This window comes from Lichenostomus cassidix, chromosome W (assembly GCF_008360975.1).
Source record: "Lichenostomus cassidix isolate B80296 chromosome W, HeHo_3.0, whole genome shotgun sequence".
NCBI lineage: Eukaryota > Metazoa > Chordata > Aves > Passeriformes > Meliphagidae > Lichenostomus > Lichenostomus cassidix.
The window spans coordinates 22,185,637-22,206,595 of record NC_139510.1 but is presented as its reverse complement, the minus strand read 5'-3'; the positions used below and the strand labels follow the sequence as shown (position 1 = coordinate 22,206,595).

The 20,959-nt window shown below is 43.3% G+C and overlaps 1 protein-coding gene and 1 long non-coding RNA gene across 4 annotated transcripts in view; one reads left to right on the top strand and one right to left on the bottom strand.

Moving 5' to 3' along the window:
* The window catches only part of LOC146425689 (kinesin-like protein KIF2A), a 180,572-nt gene that overhangs the window by 26,715 nt on the left and 132,898 nt on the right, over positions 1-20,959 (bottom strand). The gene's annotated exons all lie outside the window — the stretch shown is intronic.
* Positions 9,826-11,532, top strand: LOC146425692 (uncharacterized). The gene is made up of 2 exons (XR_014846645.1): positions 9,826-10,355; positions 10,964-11,532. It is a non-coding gene; the product is annotated as an uncharacterized LOC146425692 (long non-coding RNA).

Below are 20,959 nucleotides of genomic sequence, written 5' to 3'. Positions count from 1 at the left end.
TGGAGAAGTGACTTAAATATAAGAGCTGGAATCACCTTAGCACAAGTAACTGGAACTGGCACCTGCATCGGTCAAGTGCCACAAGAAAAACAAAGCCTGTGCAGTAAAATTGTGGAAAATCCTAACAATCAAAAACCAGCTAGATGGTTGTTACCCGCAAAAAATGCACATTGGGTTTGTGCTAGTGTTGGAGTCACCCCGTGCATACCCTCAAATGCTTTTAAAACCACGGATCATTGCATTCAAGTCATGATTATTCCCCGACTTACTTACCACTCTAATGAATATGTGCTGGATCATCACATGATACCAGAACACCCTTTAATAAAAAGAGAGCCAATCACAGCTATAACCATTGCCACTTTATTAACATTAGGGGCTACTGGAGCCAGCACTGGTATAGCTTCTCTCGTACAACAAGGAAAAGAGTTTTCCGCACTAAGAACAGCAGTTGATGAAGACCTTGTAAAAATTGAAAGTTCTATTACTGCATTAGAAAGTTCTCTAAGATCTCTGTCTGAAGTTGTATTACTATTTGAAAAGGGTGATAGGCCTTCGGTTGCCTTTCCATTTATTTTTCTTTTTGCTGTTATGAAAACGATTCTTGCTTTAAACCAATGTACTTGGGCAGGCTGATGGCTCTACAACCCCCACAGGATGCTTGCAAGCGGCATTTGCCCAACCCCCACGGGACAGATACAAAAGGAATTTGACTCAGGGGCCATAAAACCTCCCCCTACCAAGAGTCCTGTGCAACCCCCACAGTGAGACCATCCCAGGAGGCCCAGTAACAACCACTCAACGCAGAGCACGACAGCCTAGACGACTCAGCAGCCAATCAAGGATTCATGAAGGGACGCCAATCAAGGCATACGGAGGGAGTGAGTTACAAAGGATTATAAAAGTTCACTCTCTGCAAACCGGGGCGCGGTGCATAGAGGTATGCTTGAACCTCTGCCCGTCCAGCGCTGTCTTGACTGATATCCGCTTGCTTTTTTTAATTAATAAATTCTTTAATTGGATATACGTCTCTGATTGGATAATGAGGCTCTATTTATAACAAGGAGATAACCAGAGTGAGGGATAAAAGAACAGAGGAGGGGGCGGTTGGGAAAAGACTGACAGAATTTTTCCCTTTGTTCTTTGACCCATGCAATCAAAATCCAGGGCACCATCTTGGGGTTGTGCCCAGCAATTTTTTTTGGGTCTCTTTGTTTTGGGGAGTCCGCGGGATTAAGCAGTTTGTATCTGGTAGTTATTTGCTGTTGTTTCTTGACTGTTGCTGTTTTGCTTCTTAGTAAAGGGTTATTTTTTCACTTAATCTACTTGTATTCATTCCTTATTTGGAACTATGAGGGAGATAACCCAGAGGTTTTCTCCTTTAAATTGCCTTAAACCAAGACACCTCTATACTTCTAGTTGAAGGCAGCAACACTGGAAGAAATAGATGGGCTGAGTCTACTAATGCATGGCTCCACAGCTGGTGTCATTGCCAAAATTTTGGGGGTTTTGACAGTGGAATAGCCTATGCAGTACTGGGTATGCTGGCATCAGACAGGACTCACCTTTCTCAGCGAGGGAGCAGAGTCTTTGCTTGAGAATTAGCAGTGCTCATTGGCAGGGCTTCAAACTAGATGTGATTGGGGAGAGGGACACTATCAGGCTCGTCCTTGGCAAATTGTGGGATGACAGGTGAAGATTAGAGGGATGGAGTGAGAGTCCTCTGGCGGTGATTCTAAAATGTGCTGTGCACACTGGAGCACACTTGCAGTATTACAGAAATGAGCCAGGGAATCCTGAAGTACCAGAAGCCAACAGGGAAACACCAGGGAAATATCTCAAAGGAATTAAGAAGTGTTCTTCTAGTAAGGCAACATGGCCAACAGCCCAGCTGAGGTGCTGGGTTGCACCCAGTTGGGAAGCCACTGTGCTGCTAGAAAGTTATGACCTAGCTGCCTGTCCTGAGGTGTGTGGCAGGACGTCCTCCCCCTCCCCTCTCTCCTGCTTCATGGTGGAACACAGATAACTCCGGTGGGGTCAAAAGCCCAGCAGGAGGTTATCTCTTGGTGCCCGAAGGTCTGAGACCTCTAACCTTGAATTCATATTTTGGTATGAAGAGAGGATGTGAGAAGAGAAACAAAGAAGTGAATACGTGACCTAAAGCCACGCTTTTACAACTATAAAAAACTCATGAAATGTTACAGAGGCAGAAGTTTTCTACAAACACTCTGAAAATGTGCAAAGAGCTTCTACCCGGAGTCTGGACACAGGCTCTGTGGTTACTTTCCTGGGAATTGCGTGAAAGGATTCCGAAGTATGCTGCACCACCAATCGGCTGGGTAAGATACATTGGTTGCTATGTTATATTATTCTTGCTAGCTGTTAATAAGAATAGGTACCTTTTCGTGCTCTGCATTTTTAGCTACTCGTAGTTTGCAATTATTTTATTCCTGTGTAGTGTGTAGTATGTAGTTTGTCCTAGTCTTATGTCTGTCAATTCCTGTGTCTAATAAATGATAATTTATATCATATTAGACTTAATCGGCCATTATTAAAGGACCTTGCGAATGAGACAGGGTCTTGGGGTGCTGGCCACCCTAATTAGAGTTACTGCTGAGAAAGCTGGGGTCAAATAGAAAACCCAAATCTATTTGCACTTCAACCATCCTTGTTTCTTTGAGCTTTTGCCCCTTCCACCAGCACGGCGCCTGTCCAGGATGAAGGCTGATAACAGTTCTGGCCTTGTGGATTCCCTTAATCTTATCAAGATAAAAGGGAGCAAAAGGAATCCTTTTGCCATTGAGCACAAGAAATCACTAATAATATTAAAGACTTATGAGAAGTAATTTGTATAACCACTCCTATCCTAGAGAATGTAATGAATATTCATGAATTTTACCTATAACACTGTGCCTTTAGAAGTACTGGTGTGTGTTTGGCGGAAAGAATTCCCCACACATCCGGTGCACCGAATAAAGCAAATACTCACTTCTCTGACTTGGTCTCTGAAGTGTCTCCGGGCTCGATTGGGGCAAATCACTGCCTGTTGCTAGAAGCCTGAGCAAACGGCAGAAATTCATCTAAGCTCCTGTCTCCCATTCGTGACAATATTTGCACAGCGAGCAGGGTGATGGTGTGCAATTTTTATCCGACTAAAGACTTAGCAAATGCCTTATGGCGACACAGGGTTTCTCCTCTGCCGATCAGAAACTAGTTTGAGCCAGAATAAAATCCATGAGAAATAATATGAAGCCCAACATTCACTAGCAAATAAAAATTAAAAAAAATATTATCTCTTAGGCACTCGCTTTACATCTAAAAGCTGCATGTAATTAACGGACAAAAATTATAGAGGAGATTCCAGAGTTTATAACACCACCTGATGATAAGAGTAATAAAATTCAGGCTCTGAAGGTGATGGACATGCTACCGGCCAAGTTTGAGCTTCACAGAGGTGTAACCAGCACCTCCAATTGGCCCAAACTTGGCCGGCAGCATGTCCATCACTCTCAGAGCCATCAGAGATTGGCTCTGCTGGACTTGATGTAAAAACTTCCAGAACTGTCACTCAGGACACACAGGAGCCATCTTTGTGCCACTCCCCACCCATCAGACACCTCCCCAGGCCTACCACAACAGCATCTGAGGAGTCCAAATTTCTCCTAGATGTTAAAAAATACTTTACTGATGTTTTAGGCCAATCAAAACCACCACAGCTACAAAGGCCTTGCAAAGGAGAGAAAGGCCTTGCTCCTGGCATGGAAGCAGCCTGGCCTCAGCTCAGGAGAGTCTGCACAGCACCTTATAGACAAGAGGACTCATGTTGCAGCAGAATTCGGGTGGGATGTTGCTTGTGAGATTAGACCCATGCCAAAGAAGTTCCCAGAGGACTGTCTCTCGTGAGAAGGACCCCACTGCTAAGTAGAGGACCCCTCTCCCTGATAGACTCACCATAAAACACGCCTCACCCTGCGCCCTGACCGTGCTGTTGGCTTGGAGAGAGGGAGAGGGGGGTGAGCAGAGAGACTGCTTCTTAAGATGGAGGGGGTGAGAGCAGAGAAACTGTCTGGAGAGAGAGAGAGATAAGTAGAGATAAAGAGTATAAAGTATTTGTAGTAGAAGAATTGTCGTGATGAATAAATTTATGGACCTGCTCTGTGGACTGAGAAAATACCCCACACCCTGCCCCCCTACCCGAGCTGTTAGTTAAAAAAAGAAGAAAGGAGGTGAATAAAATGGGTTTGTGTGATAAATACATGTCATAATGTTGGCTTTTCGCAAATATTACAATGGATACTATGTGTATTGTTTTAATTCTTTTCTTATAGAGGTAGCCTGGTTGTGAAAAATTGCTGTGTAATGATGACTAAGGTCTTTCTTTCTAGTACTAGCTGAGTTTAATAGTAGTAAAATGGCTGTTATAGTTTTATTAGAATGCTTGAACTGTCTGCTTGAACTGGATAACATCCCATGAATGGACCCTGCCTCTGACACTCCAACTATCAGCACCTGTCGCCTGCAGGAACCACAATCTGGGAGTGATAACAGAATCAATGACAGACGACTGCGCATGCTCCGAGGAGGCGGATCAGTTCCCAGAACATGCAAAATAGTTTCGAGAAAAATATGAATATGTATAACTGTTTATGAATATGCATTAGGCTGAAGAGTATGTAAAGGGTGTCTCTGTCCATACCAGGTGTGCTTTTTTGGCTGAATGCCAAAGCACCCAGCGCTGACCTTTTGCTTTTATCTGTCCCCTATTGTCTTTTATTAAACCTTTTTAATCCTAACAGGAGAGTGAACCTTGTTTTTCACAGTTTGTAAGAGGGAGGGGGTGAGTGAACAAAATAGTGTATGAAAAATTTGGTTTTGCCTTGCATTTATCCTCCAACTCTGTTAGGTAATTAAATCACTTTTTGCAACTTTAAGTTTAGAGCCTGTCTGCCCTTTTCTTCTGTGTGTCCTCCTACCAATGTCCTATCTCATTTAACTCATGAAATTGGTGTGTGTTTTTTACAGTTTTTTTTCAGCAAGAGAGAGTCGAGGTGCCTGGCGTTTAGTCAAAGTCAAACCCCGACATCTAATTATGCATTCTACTTACAACTTTTCTGTTTAAAAAAAGACAAATAGAAACTAGTGTTTAACTACTAATCAATAAAACTCAATATTATCATAAAATACTACTGCACTTTGGGCATTTACATGTAAATAAAGAACAATTTGCATGTTAGCTACTTTTAAATATATACCAAATTCCCTCTAAGAAGTTAAAACTCCTAACAACTAGTAGCTGGCAAACCAAGCTGTAATTCCTAAAGTAGATATCATATCTACTAGAAGGAAATTTTTCCAAAGAAATCATAAATACTTTTAAAATACTAGAAAAAATCATGTTCCTAAATCTTCTGTAATAACCACAAAGTTCACTCAAATACTTTTCCCTTTGAAATGCGTGTGTGTACATGAAAAGAGTGAAAACACATCTGAATAACTGTTGATTTTATTGTTGTTTCTTTTTATATATTACCGATTGTGCTTTAAAATCTTTTGAGTATGCGTGTGGTGTGTATGGGCGTGTGTGAATTATCTGTGTTAAGTTATGCCGGAATATACAAACACAGAGACACCTGTAAAGTAAAATAAAATAAAAGTAACTGCTTGAATGTTGAAACATGTTGGACACCAGTTGAATGCTGCATCTTCTGTGTGCCTGGAAGATCCTTTAAAAAATCCTCTGTGTGTATAACTAAAATTTATAAGCATAAAGTCCTCTCTTTGTGCCAAATTTTGGCAATTGCAAAATTAAACATGACTTTTAATGTCTATTCGGTTTTGGTGTATACAGCTAAATATTATCTTGACTATTTTGTACATGCCTCTAGGCTACTGCCCAGGCTATTCCCAAAAGCCAAAAGCTCAGCTTTAAAAATGCAAATTAAACACTGCTAAAAGAAAGGGTGGACAATTAGAAGGCCTCTTACCTGAGAGAGAAAAGCTAAAAAACCTGGTTTCTCCTGTCTCTCAACTACCCCCAAGCTTAGCCTGCATTTACACACTAAAAGGAAAAGACTGATACTGAGAATAGCTCACTGCAGCATTGCAAGACTAACAACAGGAAGAAAACACATACTCATTCCTAAAAGCATACATTTATTTCAAACTCTAGAGTCAGAGTTGTCTAGTTTATAAACTAAAAAAATATACTAATAAGAAATTGAAAACTAACTGAAAGAAAGCATATAATTGATTAAGTTGCAGTTTTGGGTTAGTACCATATAAAGATTGTGTAAACAGAAATATTAGATTAACAAGTTAAAAAAAAATGTCCCCTATTGTCTTTTATTAAACCTTTTTAATCCTAACAGGAGAGTGGACCTCGTTTTTCACATGTTAAAACCTCTGTATATACAGGTGTCTAGAGACACCAGGGGTGGCTTCACACCAAAGAATGAAGTTACCTAAGCATAGCCATAAAAGTATGGTAAGAATCTATCCCAAGTGTCATTCATATCTAGACATAGCTGGAAAAGGCATTTATACCACACACTAGTGGGCCTATTCCAAACAATATCAAATACTACTAGCTTTGTAAAAATAAAGCTAAAAAAAAGCTCTACCTCCTCTATAATAAAAAATATACACCATTGAAACTGTAGTCTCAAAAATAGACATCATTAATCAAAATTCCACAGAAAACACCTACGATCTTTTATAACAAAAAACCCCAAAATTTTAAATCCTTAAATTAAAAAATCCTCTGGAATCCACAATTTGTGAGAAAGTTCTAAATTAAAATAAACAATAATAAACATATCCATAATCATTAAACATATAAAAGCTAAACAAACAATGCAATCAGTGCTTTGCAACAAGTTGCCAGCCTCTGAAAGGGTAGTCCAGCAAAATCAAATAACTTTAAATTTGCTTTTAACCTCCAAAGGTGGAGTATACACAGTCATCAACACTAACTGCTGTGTATACATAAATCATACTCTAAAAAATACAAACTGATCTAAAGAAATTAAAGAAAACTCTAGAGTCTTACATAAAATAAAAAAAAAATCTAGAAACAAATGTAATTAAATAACCTCATGAATTCCAAATATAAATGCAATAATGAGAAAGCTAATTAGCATAATAATTATACTTCTAACGTTAATGTTCATTAATGGTATATGAATCATATGCCAAATTTGCAGAACTGAAACCAACAAAATATGTAAATCAGACGATAACCATTTTCTCTAAAAATCTCAAAAAGAATAAATTTTACTTTATTCATATAACATTAAAACCTTATTTAGTACTATTAAAGCACTAGATAATTTAATAATTTTATTATTTTAAAAATGTTTTTATACATATATCTTTTGTAGTTTCTACAAGTATTACCTTAGTGTATCTATGCCTTTACTCTGATTGCCACTGTGAGAAAAATTTCATCCTAAATATAATTTAAATTATAGAATCAGTTTTAATTTTCCCAAAATAAAACATAAGTTCCCAATTAGAATTATATTCAAAGTAAATAAAACTGTTGGAAAACGCAGTTTTCCAGCAAAACTTATGCTAACTGAACACACCTGAGCAGGGCCTCAGCATACTCAGGCCTTAGTTAAAATCCTAACAAGCTACAGTGGCTTGTTTCCCTGAGAATGTTCTGTGAGAAGATTTCAAGAAGATGCAGCTGTGTAAGGAATGTACGGGAGTGAATTTGTGATTAACAAAGAATGCAGGAGAAAACCCTGATTATGTGAGAACAAACTGCGAATACGTGTGTAACTATAATTAGTAACATCTGTAACAGTATATAAGTCTCTCGTGTGGTGAAATAAAATGGAGCTTGTCTATATCTCACATTGAGACTGCCGTGAGTTCCCTCTCGTCGTTATGTCATAAAACAATTAATTTTCATTACATCTTTAATTCCCCTGAGACAATAAAACTAATTATATATATATATGTGTGTGTATTTGTTTAAACCATTATAAATTGTCTAACTCTTAACATGCTAAGCAAAAATATGTGAAACACTAAACTTCACTGAAGAAGACTGAAGAACACAAAGGAAGTGAGTCACCAACCATTTACTGAACTCTTCCAGTTGCTGCTATGAAGAAACTGCCTCCACGAACTCTTCTTTGTTCCTGATTTGCATCACGTCCTCCTATGATCCTAAGACTCAAGGGGTGGAAAACAATCTACCCTACATGAACTAATATCAGCACGAACAAAATGACTTGTTAAATTATCTCCAATTACCATGAACACGCTGAAGTTAATGCCATATCTTAAAATCTCTTAGTTATTGCTACTATATTTCTTTTGAAATATATATTTTGTGTTACATAATCTACTACATAAACCCATAAACTGAAGCAACAGCAGGTGCGTCTTATCAATATCAATAACATGTTGAAAAGTTTTATTAAAGAAAAATACAACTTAGGAAAACTATGTATACTAAAATACTTAATAATAATGCACATATTATGAATGTGAGTATTTTTATAGCATGAAGGCAAGAGATACCTGTGCTGTTGTGATAAGAATTCGCAAGAATCACAAGAGAGAGGAAAAGGGGCCCCAACACATCCTGTTAAGGCATCCTGTTTGCCCACAGAACCGAATAGAAAGGGGAGGGAGACCCCCACCCTGCACATCCTGTATCCTGTATTTGTTGGGAGTGGGCTGATATAGAATCATTGCTTGGGGGGGACGACACTGCGAACATACAAGAACTTGTTTCCCACGACCACCGAAGAGCAGAATAAGACCATCTAGCAAACAACATGATGAAGGGGCTGTACCAACTCCGGAAGATATACGTGGTCAGAAAATAGAGACTGCATAAAAGAGGGGAGTTCGGACTATTTTGGCGCAGTTATCTGCCCAGCGCTGCCTCGCTGATACCCGCTTGCTCTAAATAAATCAAATTATACTTAATTGGACATTGTCTCTGATTGATTATTGAGACCTAATTTATAACACTATCACTTCATGAGGTAAAAGTTAGTGCCTTTGGTCACAGGGGTGAATTGTGGCAGGACATTCCCCCCTCCCCTCTCTCCTTCTGCTTCATGGAGGAACACAGATAACTCTGGTGGGGTCAGAAGCCCAGCAGGAGGTTATCTCTTGGCGCCCAAAGGTCTGACATCTCTAACCTTGAATTCATATTTTGGTATGGAGAGGATACGAAAAGAGAAACAAAGAAATCAATATGTGACTGAAAGACGCACTTTTACAACTATAAAAACTCACGAAAAATATCCCAAAGGCAGAGGTTTCCTATATACACTCTAAAGATGTGCAAGGAGCTTCTCCCCAGAGTCTGGACACAGACTCTGTGGTTACTTTCCTGGGAATTGTGTGAAAGGATTCCGAAGTATGCTGCACCACCAATTGGCTGGGTAAGATACATTGGTTGCTATATTATTCTTGCTAGCTGTTAATAAGAATAGGTACCTTTTCGTGCTCTGCATTTTTAGCTACTCGTAGTTTGCAATTATTTTATTCCTGTGTAGTATGTAGTTTGTCCTAGTCTTATGTCTGTCATTTTCTGTGTCTAATAAATGATAATTTATATCATATTAGACTTAATTGGCCATTATTAAAGGACCTTGCGAATGAGACCAGGTCTTGGGGTGCTGGCCACCCTAATAAGAGTTACTGCCTGTTGCTAGAAGCCTGAGCAAACAGCAGAAATTCATCTAAGCTCCTGTCTCCCATTCGTGACAAGGTGATTCATAATGTTATTGTATTTCATGTCTATCTGCACCCAAAAATTGTTACTGTATCTTTATGACCCTACAGCTGGGGACCTGGTGTGGTGGTGGGGTGTGATCATGGGCATTATTAAAAATCATCTCAGAGGCAGTTTCCAGGTCTTTGCTGCATGGTATTTGCTTCACTGGCTGCTTGGTCTTTGTTCAGGCAAAGGCTTTTCTTTCTTTTTTGGGTTCTCTTTTTGTTTTGGGTTTTTTTTTTCTTGGCTCAGGGAGACTGCAGTTAGCGGTTTTGAGCTGCCTTAGGGTGAATTCCACAACTGCCTGTCCACAGTCAGGGGCATTGCACCGGCAGGAGCAGAACGACAGACCCTGCTCTGTCCCGGGTTGCTGTCAGCAGCGCCAAGCCAGAGAGAGGAAACACCGAGTGGCCCCAGCCCAGCTCCTTCATTTTGCCATGCCAGCTCTGTTGTGTCTTGCCATGGGGAAAGGGTTGACCCCAGACAAGTCATCAGGCCTTCGTCCGCTGCTGGAACTGCTTTGTGAAGCTCAGAGGGATCTGACGCCATCTTGTCCCTTTGTCCTACAAGCCCGAGGTCATCCCTGCCGGGTGCCATATCGGAAAGGGTATTTCCGGCATTTTGGTTCTCTCTTTGTTCCTGTAGGGGTGTGAGTTTTTAGCAGTTTGGTATCTAGCAGTTATTTACTGTTATGTTTTGCCTGTTCCTGTTTGGCTTGTTATTAAACTGTTATTTATTTCACTTATTTACTTGTATTTGTTCCTTATTGGTGGAAAGGGATTGTTTAAGCCAATAAAAGGAGACAACTCATTTCAGAGTGTTCTCCTTTAAATTGTCTCAAACTGAGACATTGCCATTACTGAAACTCGGTAGGATGAATCCCATGACTGGAGTGTAACTATTGATGGCTACAGGCTGTTCAGAAGAGAAAGGGGAGGAAAGAAAAGAGGAGGGGCTGCCATGTACATCAAGAGGTGGATTGAGTGTGAAGAGCGGTCTCTGAATGTCCTAGTTGACCTAGGTGACTCAAAATATTGTGTATTCCATATCTTTTTTAAGTCGATCTGTGCAGTCTGTTTTAAGTCTCTTTAAGACCCAGGAGCCAGGAAATGAAACCTGTGTATTCTACCCTGGATTCTCAAAGGGGGGGGGGGGGCAGTGTCCCTTTAAAACAAGGAACAGACATGAAGGAAGCTCTCTTTTTGTTCTCTCCAGGCTCCCTGAGGGGCCTGCCTCAGGCAGGTCTCAGAGTCGCAACCTGAGAAGCTGCATTTCACAATCTGAAACTGTTTCGGAGCAGATTTTGCAACATCTGTGCATTTGTTTGCTTTGGATTTTTTATGCCACTTGCTGACTCATGTGAGGTGGCTCAAGGCAGGATTTTTTTTTCTCCTTGGGCTTTGGAGAATTTTGCAATACCTTCACTCTTGCTGCCTGTAGTTTTGCCAAGGAGGGGTTAGAGCCGCTCTCCATGAGCTTCCCAGCTGCTGGCCCCGTTCCAGCCACCTGCTGTTTGCTGAGGGGGGGGGGGCTTGCTTGACGCTGTAGGAGGTGTTTTCTTCAGACCTTTTCACCACCGCCGCCACTCAGGACCGGTGGGTCCAGGACTGCATCTTTTCAGTGCCTGGTGGGACTGTTTCTTCATCCGCCTCCCCCCTCCCTCCCACCCTGTCCCCTGCAAAGCAGCAGTGACTCGGTGTGGCAGCACAGATCCTTTCCCACGGGATATTTTCTCTTCTTCTTCTATGTTTTCTAAATAAAGATAAAGTTTCATGTTATTGAAAGCAGCTTTTGGACACAGGCGCTCAAACGCCTGGGCCAATCAATCCCTGGGGGATGGATGATTGTTGGCCAATCCGAATAGCCTTCTCGCGTGTATATAAATCTGTTAATTATTTAATAAAAGTAGTCTTTTAGCACTCTAGGAGGACTTGGAACTCTTCACTCTGCTATCGGTCAAACAGTGACATCTGGTGACCACCGATGTGTACGACACGAACTGCAAAAGATACCCCGGCACCCTCCCCCCCCCCGCCGTGGCTCAGGGTTTGGGATGGAGATAGACCTCCTTTTGCGATCCTTCTTGGAGGATCCCTGGTGTGATCCAACGGTCAAGTGGAAACAGCACCTGACCAGATTGCTTATGGACTGGGCTACAGAACACAGTCTGCCCAAAGTGTGGGAGACGAACGTGGACTGTGCTCTCTGGCTGAAGGTTGGGAGGGAACTGTGGAGAGAAATGGTATTTGGAGATGAGAAAACCATTCGTTTGCATCGGACATGGCGATCGGTCTGGGACATGTTAAGGGGACAGGAATTTTACACTGCAGAACTTAATGCATCTCTTTGGACTCCTTGTTTTCAATCGACGAGGACCGCACTGAAAAACCCCCACCCCGGACCGACCTCACAGTAGCGGATAGGTCCCAAAAGCACAAGTATAATTCTCCAAATGATTTTATTTTACCCGCCTACCCTCATCCAAATGATCAGCTAGCAGAGATGCTGAAGAGAGGGGGATTGGGGGGACCACGGGATGGTGGTGAGCGTCCCACCGCCTCTGCCCCTGCAGAATGGTGTGGCCCCTCCCCCTCCAACGGGGCCACAGCTGCAGCTCCCAGCCACGGCGCAAACTGCCCCGGGTGCAGGAACTGAGAGTGCAGAAATTACATGCCCTGCCGCGACACTGCCAGGGCAGAACAGACCCCAGTTCCATCCATCCCAGCCGTGGACTCGGAGGTCCGGGCTGCTGGGCGGACTGCACAAGAGACGCGGGCCGGGCGGGAACCGGAAGGAAAATCTCCGTCAGTGGGTGCTTCTGCCCAGAAAGACTCGGAGTGCTGCGGGATCCGGGACAAAAACAGAATGTGCCGGTCCCTCTGATGGTTCCAGTGGCAGACGCAGCCTCGGCACAGTGCGCTGACCCAGCCGCTTTTGTGCCAATGAAGCAAGCGATTTTAACTGACGCTGTGCCAGTGAATTCAGTGGGGAAGCCTGATGCCCTGCCTGTATCGCCGCCATCATCTTGACCCTTCCTGAACCCCATCACTGTGCCGTTTCTCGGCACACGAACTGCGTCCAGCCAGACCCCATCATTTGTGATAGGGCTTGCAGATAGCAAGTCCTACTCTGACGATTCAGACAGCGACTTAGACGGAATGCTTCCTCCTGGGTGAAAGGTTGCGCTGGGAGGGTGGCGAAAGAAGCGCTTGCTTCTGAGCAACCCTTGGAAATGCCTGGATGGCGCAAAGCCATTATGCCCACAGAACTCCCTGCATTTCTGGGAATCAGTGAAACAGGGCGCGCTGGATGTGGGACATTATGAACTTATAGAGAGATTAGGGTTGCCAAAACGACGGGAGAACCATGAAAGGGACCCGTTGGCTGCTACAGCAGATCAAAGTGATGCTAGCTTCCTGCAAGGAGATGTCCAGGCTTTTCCTGTGTTTAAGCCTGACCCGAATTCAAATGAGCAAAGCAGGCATGACGTCACTGCATGGAAAGTGATAAACTATCTTTATTCAAAGATAACACAATATGGCCTCTCTTCTCCACATTATGCAAATTATTAGAGTGATAAATAGTGATCTGCTTGCTCCATTTGACATTGCGTATTTGGCTCAAGTCTTGTTTCACCCCGTGCAATATGCAGTTTTCGAGAACAATTGGAGAATGATGACTGAAAAACAGGTGAGGCAGAATATACAATTGCCTTCTGAGGACCCTAGGCACACGATTGGGGTTGATGTCCTTATGGGGAAAAGACATTTCACTAACCCCAACGTCCAAGCTACTCGGGATCCTCAGATTCTGGAGCAGGCCCAAAGGCTCAGTATGGGAGCCATCACAAAAACCATGGAGATGGTTGCCCCACAAACATGGTATTCAAAAATACATCAGGGGCAATCTGAGCTTTTCCTGACCTTTGTAGAGAAGCTAGCAGCTGCCTTGGAAAAGCAGGTGGAAGATGATACATTGAGACAGATATTGTGCAAGCAGTTGGCAAGAGACAATGCCAACAAGGAGTGTAGAAGGATCATAAATGCCCTACTAGGGGAACCTTCACTCACAGACATGGTAGAAGCTTGCGCTAAGGTGGAGGCAGACAGCCCAAGGAAATCCGCCTTGGCTGCACTTCTATCGCCTGGTCAGGAGTCCCCTGATCAGGGACAAAAGCAGCCCAAAGCTGGGAACAAACGGAAATGAGTCAAATCAAAGCAGAAGGAAAATTTGGGAACTGAGACTCCTCAATGTAAGAGGTGTGGCAGGCCAGGTCACTGTTCAGACTATTGCAGGTCTCAGTACCATGTAGATGGTCGACCCCTGTCGGGAAACATGAAAAGGGGTGCAAAAAGGGGGATTTGCCCCCCATCACAACCGTTCCCCCAGAACAGGGCGGCTGCACAGGCCTATATCCAGTCAATGTGGAGACGGCACCCAAGGCTTAGCCCGAGTCGACGCCTACACCACAGCAACAGTTGTCCTAGAATCTGGTGATGCCCATTGGGTTCCCTTGGATGTGCATGGACCCCTAGATCAGGGATTCAGTGCGCTGCTTGTGGAAGAGCCTGATGCCACGAGCAGAGGTATCCTTGTTATTCCAGAAGTTATAGATGCTGATTTTACAGGCCAGATTCATGCTACGGTTTCCACATCAGATCCCCCTGTCACTATCCCTGAAAAGACTCACATTGCTCAATTGTTGCCTTTTGAGTCTTCTGTTCCCAGGACAGACCAGCAAGTTTGCAGAGGTAACAGCACTGAACTGCCGGGACTTCCGCAGGTCTACTGGGCTGCTGCCATCTCTAATCAGAGACCACAGATGACATGTACCCTCGTCATACCAAAAGTGCATCCGCACCAAATTTGGCTCCAAGGTTTGATTGATACTGCTGCTGATGCAACAATTCTTTCCTCCTCTTCATGGCCTCCTTCATGGCATTTAGCCCCTGCGGGATCAGCTATCGTGGGGCTGGGAGGAACCACACAGAGCTGACTGAGTAAGAGACCTATGTTGGTGAAGGACCCAGAGGGACACACGGCCTTGATCCGGCCCTTTGTTACTTTGGCTCCAATTAACCTCTGGGGACGGGACATGTTGGCAGCTTGGAGGGCGTGAATCACAACAAATTTTTAATAGGGGTCACTGTGTGCAAGGGCGCACCGTATTCCACGCTATCTCTGAGATGGCTGACCAAAACACCTATATGGGAACCATAGTGGCCCCTGCCAAAAGACAAATTAGTCGCCATCTGTCAGCTGGTTCAGGAGCAACTGCAACAGGGACACATTGAGCCTTCTACCAGTCCCTGGAACACCCCTGTTTTTGTAATTAAGAAAAAATCGGGGAAATGGGGACTGTTCCAAGATCTCTGAAAAGTTAATGCAGTGATGGAAAGTATGGGGAGCATACAGCCTGGTATGCCCTCACCTACAATTATTCCCACAGGGTGGGAAATCTTGATCATTGATTTGAAGGACTGTTTTTTCACAATCCCTTTGCACCCCAATGACAGGCCAAAATTTGCCTTTACTGTGCCTGCAATTAACAATGCGGAGCCTGTAAAGCGATTTCAATGGAAAGTGTTATCTCAGGGCATGAAGAATAGCCCGACTATCTGTCAATGGTACGTCGCTCAGGCCTTGTCCGGAATCCACGAGCAGTTTCCCGAGGCACTCTGCTACCATTATATGTATGATATCCTGGTGGCAGCATCCACCCAGGATGAGTTGCAGAGGTTACAGCCTTGATTGCTTGCTGCCCTGCATTCCTATGGGTTGCAAGTGGCTCCGGAGAAAGTTCAACAGCAGCCTCCTTGGAAATATTTAGGAGTCAAAATCTTATATCAAACCATACAACATCAAGAGGTGCAGTTTTCAGACTCTATTAAGACTCTGAATGATGCCCAAAAATTGCTGGGTATCATCAATTGGTTACGTCCATATTTGGGACTAACCAATACACAACTTTCCCCACTTTTTAAAATTTTAAAGGGGGACTCTGATCTAAACTCACCTCGGAAATTGACTCCTGAGGCACGACGAGTGCTGAATGAAGTGCAGCAGGCTTTTTCTGCTCGTCAGGTTTATCGAGTAGATCCCTCTACTGATATCACTGTTTTCATTACTGCTCCAGACCTCCATCCTACAGGTATCATTGGCCAGTGGAACAAACAATGGGATGACCCTTTGCATATCCTGGAATGGGTCTTTTTGCCCCATCAGCCAAAAAAGACAGCACCCACATTGTCCGAATTGATAGCCTGCCTGATAATCAAATGCCATTATCAGTGTTTACAATTGATGGCAGCGGATCCTGCAACGATTGTTGTTCCAGTACCACGGGACAGCTTTGAATGGAGCCTTGCTAATAGCGCTCCTTTGCAAAATGCACTGCAAAATTTCTCAGGGCAGATTGCTTATCATCTGCCCAGCCACAAATTGCTGCAGCTGGCGAATTCAATCAGTTTTACGTTGCGGCCAAAGAACAGTCGGGTGCCAGTTCATGGACCCACCGTCTTCACAGGCAGTTCTGGGAAAACAGGAAAGGCCATTGGCGCCTGGAAGGAGGGATCTGAGTGGCAAGTGCTGAAAAGCCACGAGTCAGGCTCTGCTCAGTTGGTTGAATTGAAGGTAGTTGCCATGGCTTTTCAGCGGTTCTCTCAGGTACCTTTGAATTTGGTCACTGACTCTGCTTACATAGCAGATATAACTAAACGTTTAGATTGTTCACTTGTAAAAGAAGTCAATGATGCGACTCTGTTTTCGCTATTGTGAACTTTGTGGAAGGCGATTCAAGTTCGAGTGCATCCATATTACATTTTGCACATTTGAAGCCACACCAAATTACCAGGTTTTATAACAGAAGGCAATGCCAGGGCTGACATGTTAGCCAACCCTGCGTGGGTGGCACCTCAGCCTGACAAAATTGCACAAGCCAAGGCATCACACAATTTCTTTCATCAGAGTGCACATACCCTGCAGAAGCAGTTTCAGTTGACGCCAACTGAGGCTCGTGACGTTGTCAGTGCTTGTGCTGACTGCCACAGACTCACTGCACCTCTGCCACCGGGGGTAATCCCCAGAGGCCTAAAGGCCTTGCAGCTCTGGCAGACGGATGTAACACACATCCCTGAATTTGGCCGATTCAAATATGTGCATGTGTCTATTGACACTTTCTCCTCAGCCATGTGGGGGTCTGCTCATACTGGAGAAAAAGGCCGCGATGTCATTGCCCATTGGAAATTAGCCTTCTCGGTCCTGGGGATGCCATCTACAGTGAAAACCGATAATGGTCCTGCCTACGCCTCGCAGAAAATGTGGCAGTTCTTACACCTATGGGGTGCAGACCATAAATTCGGTATTCTGCATTCTCCTACTGGCCAAACCATTGTTGAACATGCTTATGGTAATCTGAAGCGTGTCTTGGAAAGACAAAAAGGGGGAATGCATGGGGAAACCCCACAGAGCCGATTGGAAAAAGCTTTGTACACAATCAATCACCTTACAGTGCCACCGAATTCTAATAACCCTGTGATTTTGAACCATTTTCTCTCATTGCAGTCATCAGACAAGTTGCACTTGCCCCGGGCGAAGGTATGGGTACGGAACCTACTTACTAACACCTGGGACGGCCTACATGAGCTTATTGCTTGGGGTCATGGGTGTGCTTGCGTCTCCACAGATACTGGGGTACGATGGCTGCCTGCAAAATGCCTTCTCCCTGACCTGCGGCTCCAGAGACAGAACCGGCAACCTCAAAATGATAACCAGAATGCAGAACATCAACCGAGTGATCCTTATGATGGCCAGGACATTGACCATCAGGAAGACGGTCCTTCCACAAGCAGAGACTGAAATTTAAGTTTTTTATGGAGTCAGAAAGCAAGGACTTTGAAAGCATGTTTTAACTGAATTATAGAATTGTAATATAGAATTAAGTTTATAGATGCATTACCCAAGGTATTGCTGGAGAGTCTCTCTGTTCACCCTAAATCAGCATCTGGTTTGGGCTCTGTTCGGTGGCTGGCCACTGCCGGACAGACTCCTTATCGGTATTCCATCTAGGCTCTTTTTGGTAACTGGCCACTACCAAGCAGATCCTTCATGCTGAATTTACAGAGGTTCACAAGCAATGCCTTCTAGTTCTTAAACAAAAAGGGGGAGCTGTGGCAGCACAGATCCTTTCCCACGGGAATTTTTCTCTTCTTCTATGTTTTCTAAATAAAGATAAAGTTTCATGGTATTGAAAGCGGCTTTTGGACACAGGCGCTCAAACGCCTGGGCCAATCAATCCCTGGGGGGTGGATGATTGTTGGCCAATCCGAATAGCCTTCTCGCGTGTATATAAATCTGTTAATTATTTAATAAAAGTAGTCTTTTAGCACTCTAGGAGGACTTGGAACTCTTCACTCTGCTATCGGTCAAACAGCGACAACTCAGAACTGCAGCGCCAACACCAACTGGGTCCACCTGGGCTGAAAGGGAGCAGGGAGGCTGACACTGCAGTGCTGGAGCTGCCCCAGACAATGTCAACACCCCCCATCTGCCACCAGAACTGCTTCGTAAGCTCCTACCTTCCCGTATTTTTGTTCCAGGAGGAAAGTTGAGCTGAGAGGGGGTTCTCTGCCATCTTGTCTTTGTCCTCTCGGCCTCACGGGCTGCTATGGTGGCTGCCATCTTGGGGGAGGGGTTTCTTTGCCATCTTGTTTTCTTTGTTCCTGGGGGGTCCATGGGATTCAGCACCTTTGTATCTAGTGGTTATTGCTATTTTTTCTTTTTAGTAAACTGTTATTTTTTCACTTATATCTTCTCACATTAATCTCTCCTTGTTGGTGAAAGGTGAGTGGTTAAAACTAAAGGGAGGTAACTCATTTTGGAGTCTCTGCCTTGTATAATTGTCTTAAATTAAGACACTGAAGAACAGCCATGTGCAGGTCGAAAGCACCTCTCCTATGAGGAAAGCCTAAAAAAATTGGGATTTTTCTTCCTGGAGAAGAGAAGGCTCTGGTGATGCCTGATGGATTTTTGTCCTTTTATTTTACTTTTATACTCTCTTTATATATATCCTTTATATATAACCTTTTACCCTTCCCCATTCCTGTACTTTTTACTCCCTGTATCTTAACCCTACATGTTTATAACCCTAGTACCCCTTGCTCTGCTCAGAATCCTTTGGGGAAGACGAAACATCCCCACAATCTCAAAAGCATGATGCACCAACCTTGAACAGGGCCCCCATCACTGAGACATGTTTTTTTGTAAACTAAGTAGTAATCTTTTTGGGGGGGGCAATTTTAATAAGGGGGCAATTACTTCATTTGTTAGACTTCTTATTGGAGACTTTTAGATAGGTATTCTAATCTAGGCTGTCCATAAATTGTATACGGGGGATATCGTCGGGGCTTGCTTGTTCGTCGGTGTGCATCTGGGATCCTATTAAACCAAGGTAAAACCCCTTTCCTATACTGTGTGTCTGCATCTAAAATTTTTTACTAGCGATTTAAGGCATCACTGGGGTGACCTAATTGCAGCCTTCCAGTACCTGAAGGGAGCCTACAAGAGAGATGGAGATGGACTTTTGACAAGGGCACAGGACAAGGGAGAATGGCTTCACACTGACAGACAGTAGGTTTAGATTAGGTGTTAGGAAGAAATTCTTGACTATGTGGATGGTAAGGCACTGGAACATGTTTCCCAGAGAAAGTTGTGGAATCCCCATCTCTGGAAGTGTTCGAGGCTAGGCTGGATAGAGCTCTGAGCAACCTGGTCTAGTGAAAGGTGTCCCTGCCCATGGCAGTGGAGTTGGAACTTGATGATCTTTAAGTTCCCTTCAAACTGAGGACAATCGATGACCTCTCCCTGTCCTTATCTCAACCCACGTGCCTTTCATTATATTTTCTCTCCCTTGTCCAGCTCAGGAGGGCAGTGATAGAACAGCTTTGGTGGGCACCTGGCAGCCAGCCAAGGTCAAGCCACCACAACAGTATTATTCCTTAAAATTTCTTCTATGCTTTAATTTACTTCACATAAACACTCTTCTAGAGAATATAGCAGTGATCTCCAAAGTCAACTGCAGAAACCTGTGATAAGTACATATTATAGTATTGGCTTTTCGCAAATATTAAAATGGATGCAATGTGCATAATTTTATTTTTTACAAAAGTAGCCTTGTTATAAGATATAGTTGTGTAATAATAACTAATGCCTTTATTTCTGTTACTAATTAAACTTAGACATAGTGGTGAAATAGCTGATATGGTTATTTCAGAATACTTGTGGTTAACTTACAATAACTGAACCGCCTGCTTGGTTGGATAACATCCAAAGAATGGGCGTGATGAGAACCCCTGCCACTGACATTTCAAATATCAGCAACTGCCATCTGCAAAGTCCACAGAATAGGGCTCAAGCTGGAGGTGATAACACGACTGACCAAAACCAAAACCAAGAGGACGGCGCATGCTCTAAAAGGCAGACCAGAGGAGGGGACATGCTAAACAGTTCCTGGAACATGCAAACAAATTTGGGGGAAAATTTGAATATGTATAAATGCTTATGAATATGTATTAGGCTGATGTAATAGGAAAGGTATATAAAGAGTGTCTCCATCAGTGACAGGTGTGCTTCTGGCTAAGTGCCAAGCACCCAGCACTGTTACTTTGCTTTACTGTCTTTATCCCCTATTGTCCTTTATTAAACTTTTAAATTTTAACGGAAGAGTGAAACCTTTTATTTTCACAAACCTGAAATTAAGCTACTCATTATTAAATTATATTTGCATTAATTTTTAGAAGTTTGAAGAACCCCAGTTAATTACATAGCTCTGCTGCAAACAAGCAGTCAGTGTACCTGCTGGATAAGTACTCTTTTAATTTAATAAAATACTGTTCAACTTTAGCTATTATAAACCTTAATGATATGCCTTTTTCTTTACCTGTATATTTCATCAGTATAATTTTGCCAGTGTTTCATATAAAACCTAATACTGAACATGCTTTAAAACCAGACCCTCTGCCAAAGAACCACATGCAAATACCATACTGAAAGGCTGAATGCATTTTCTTGATAAAAGAGGCAAAGGAAGACCCAGAAGCTGCAGATCATTGTCCACTCTTTTCACCACTTGGCCACTGGAGTGCAAATCTCCTCTTTCCAGAGAACTGGGGAGGACTGGAGATAATTCCAAGCTAAGGTATCTCCTATACTTCC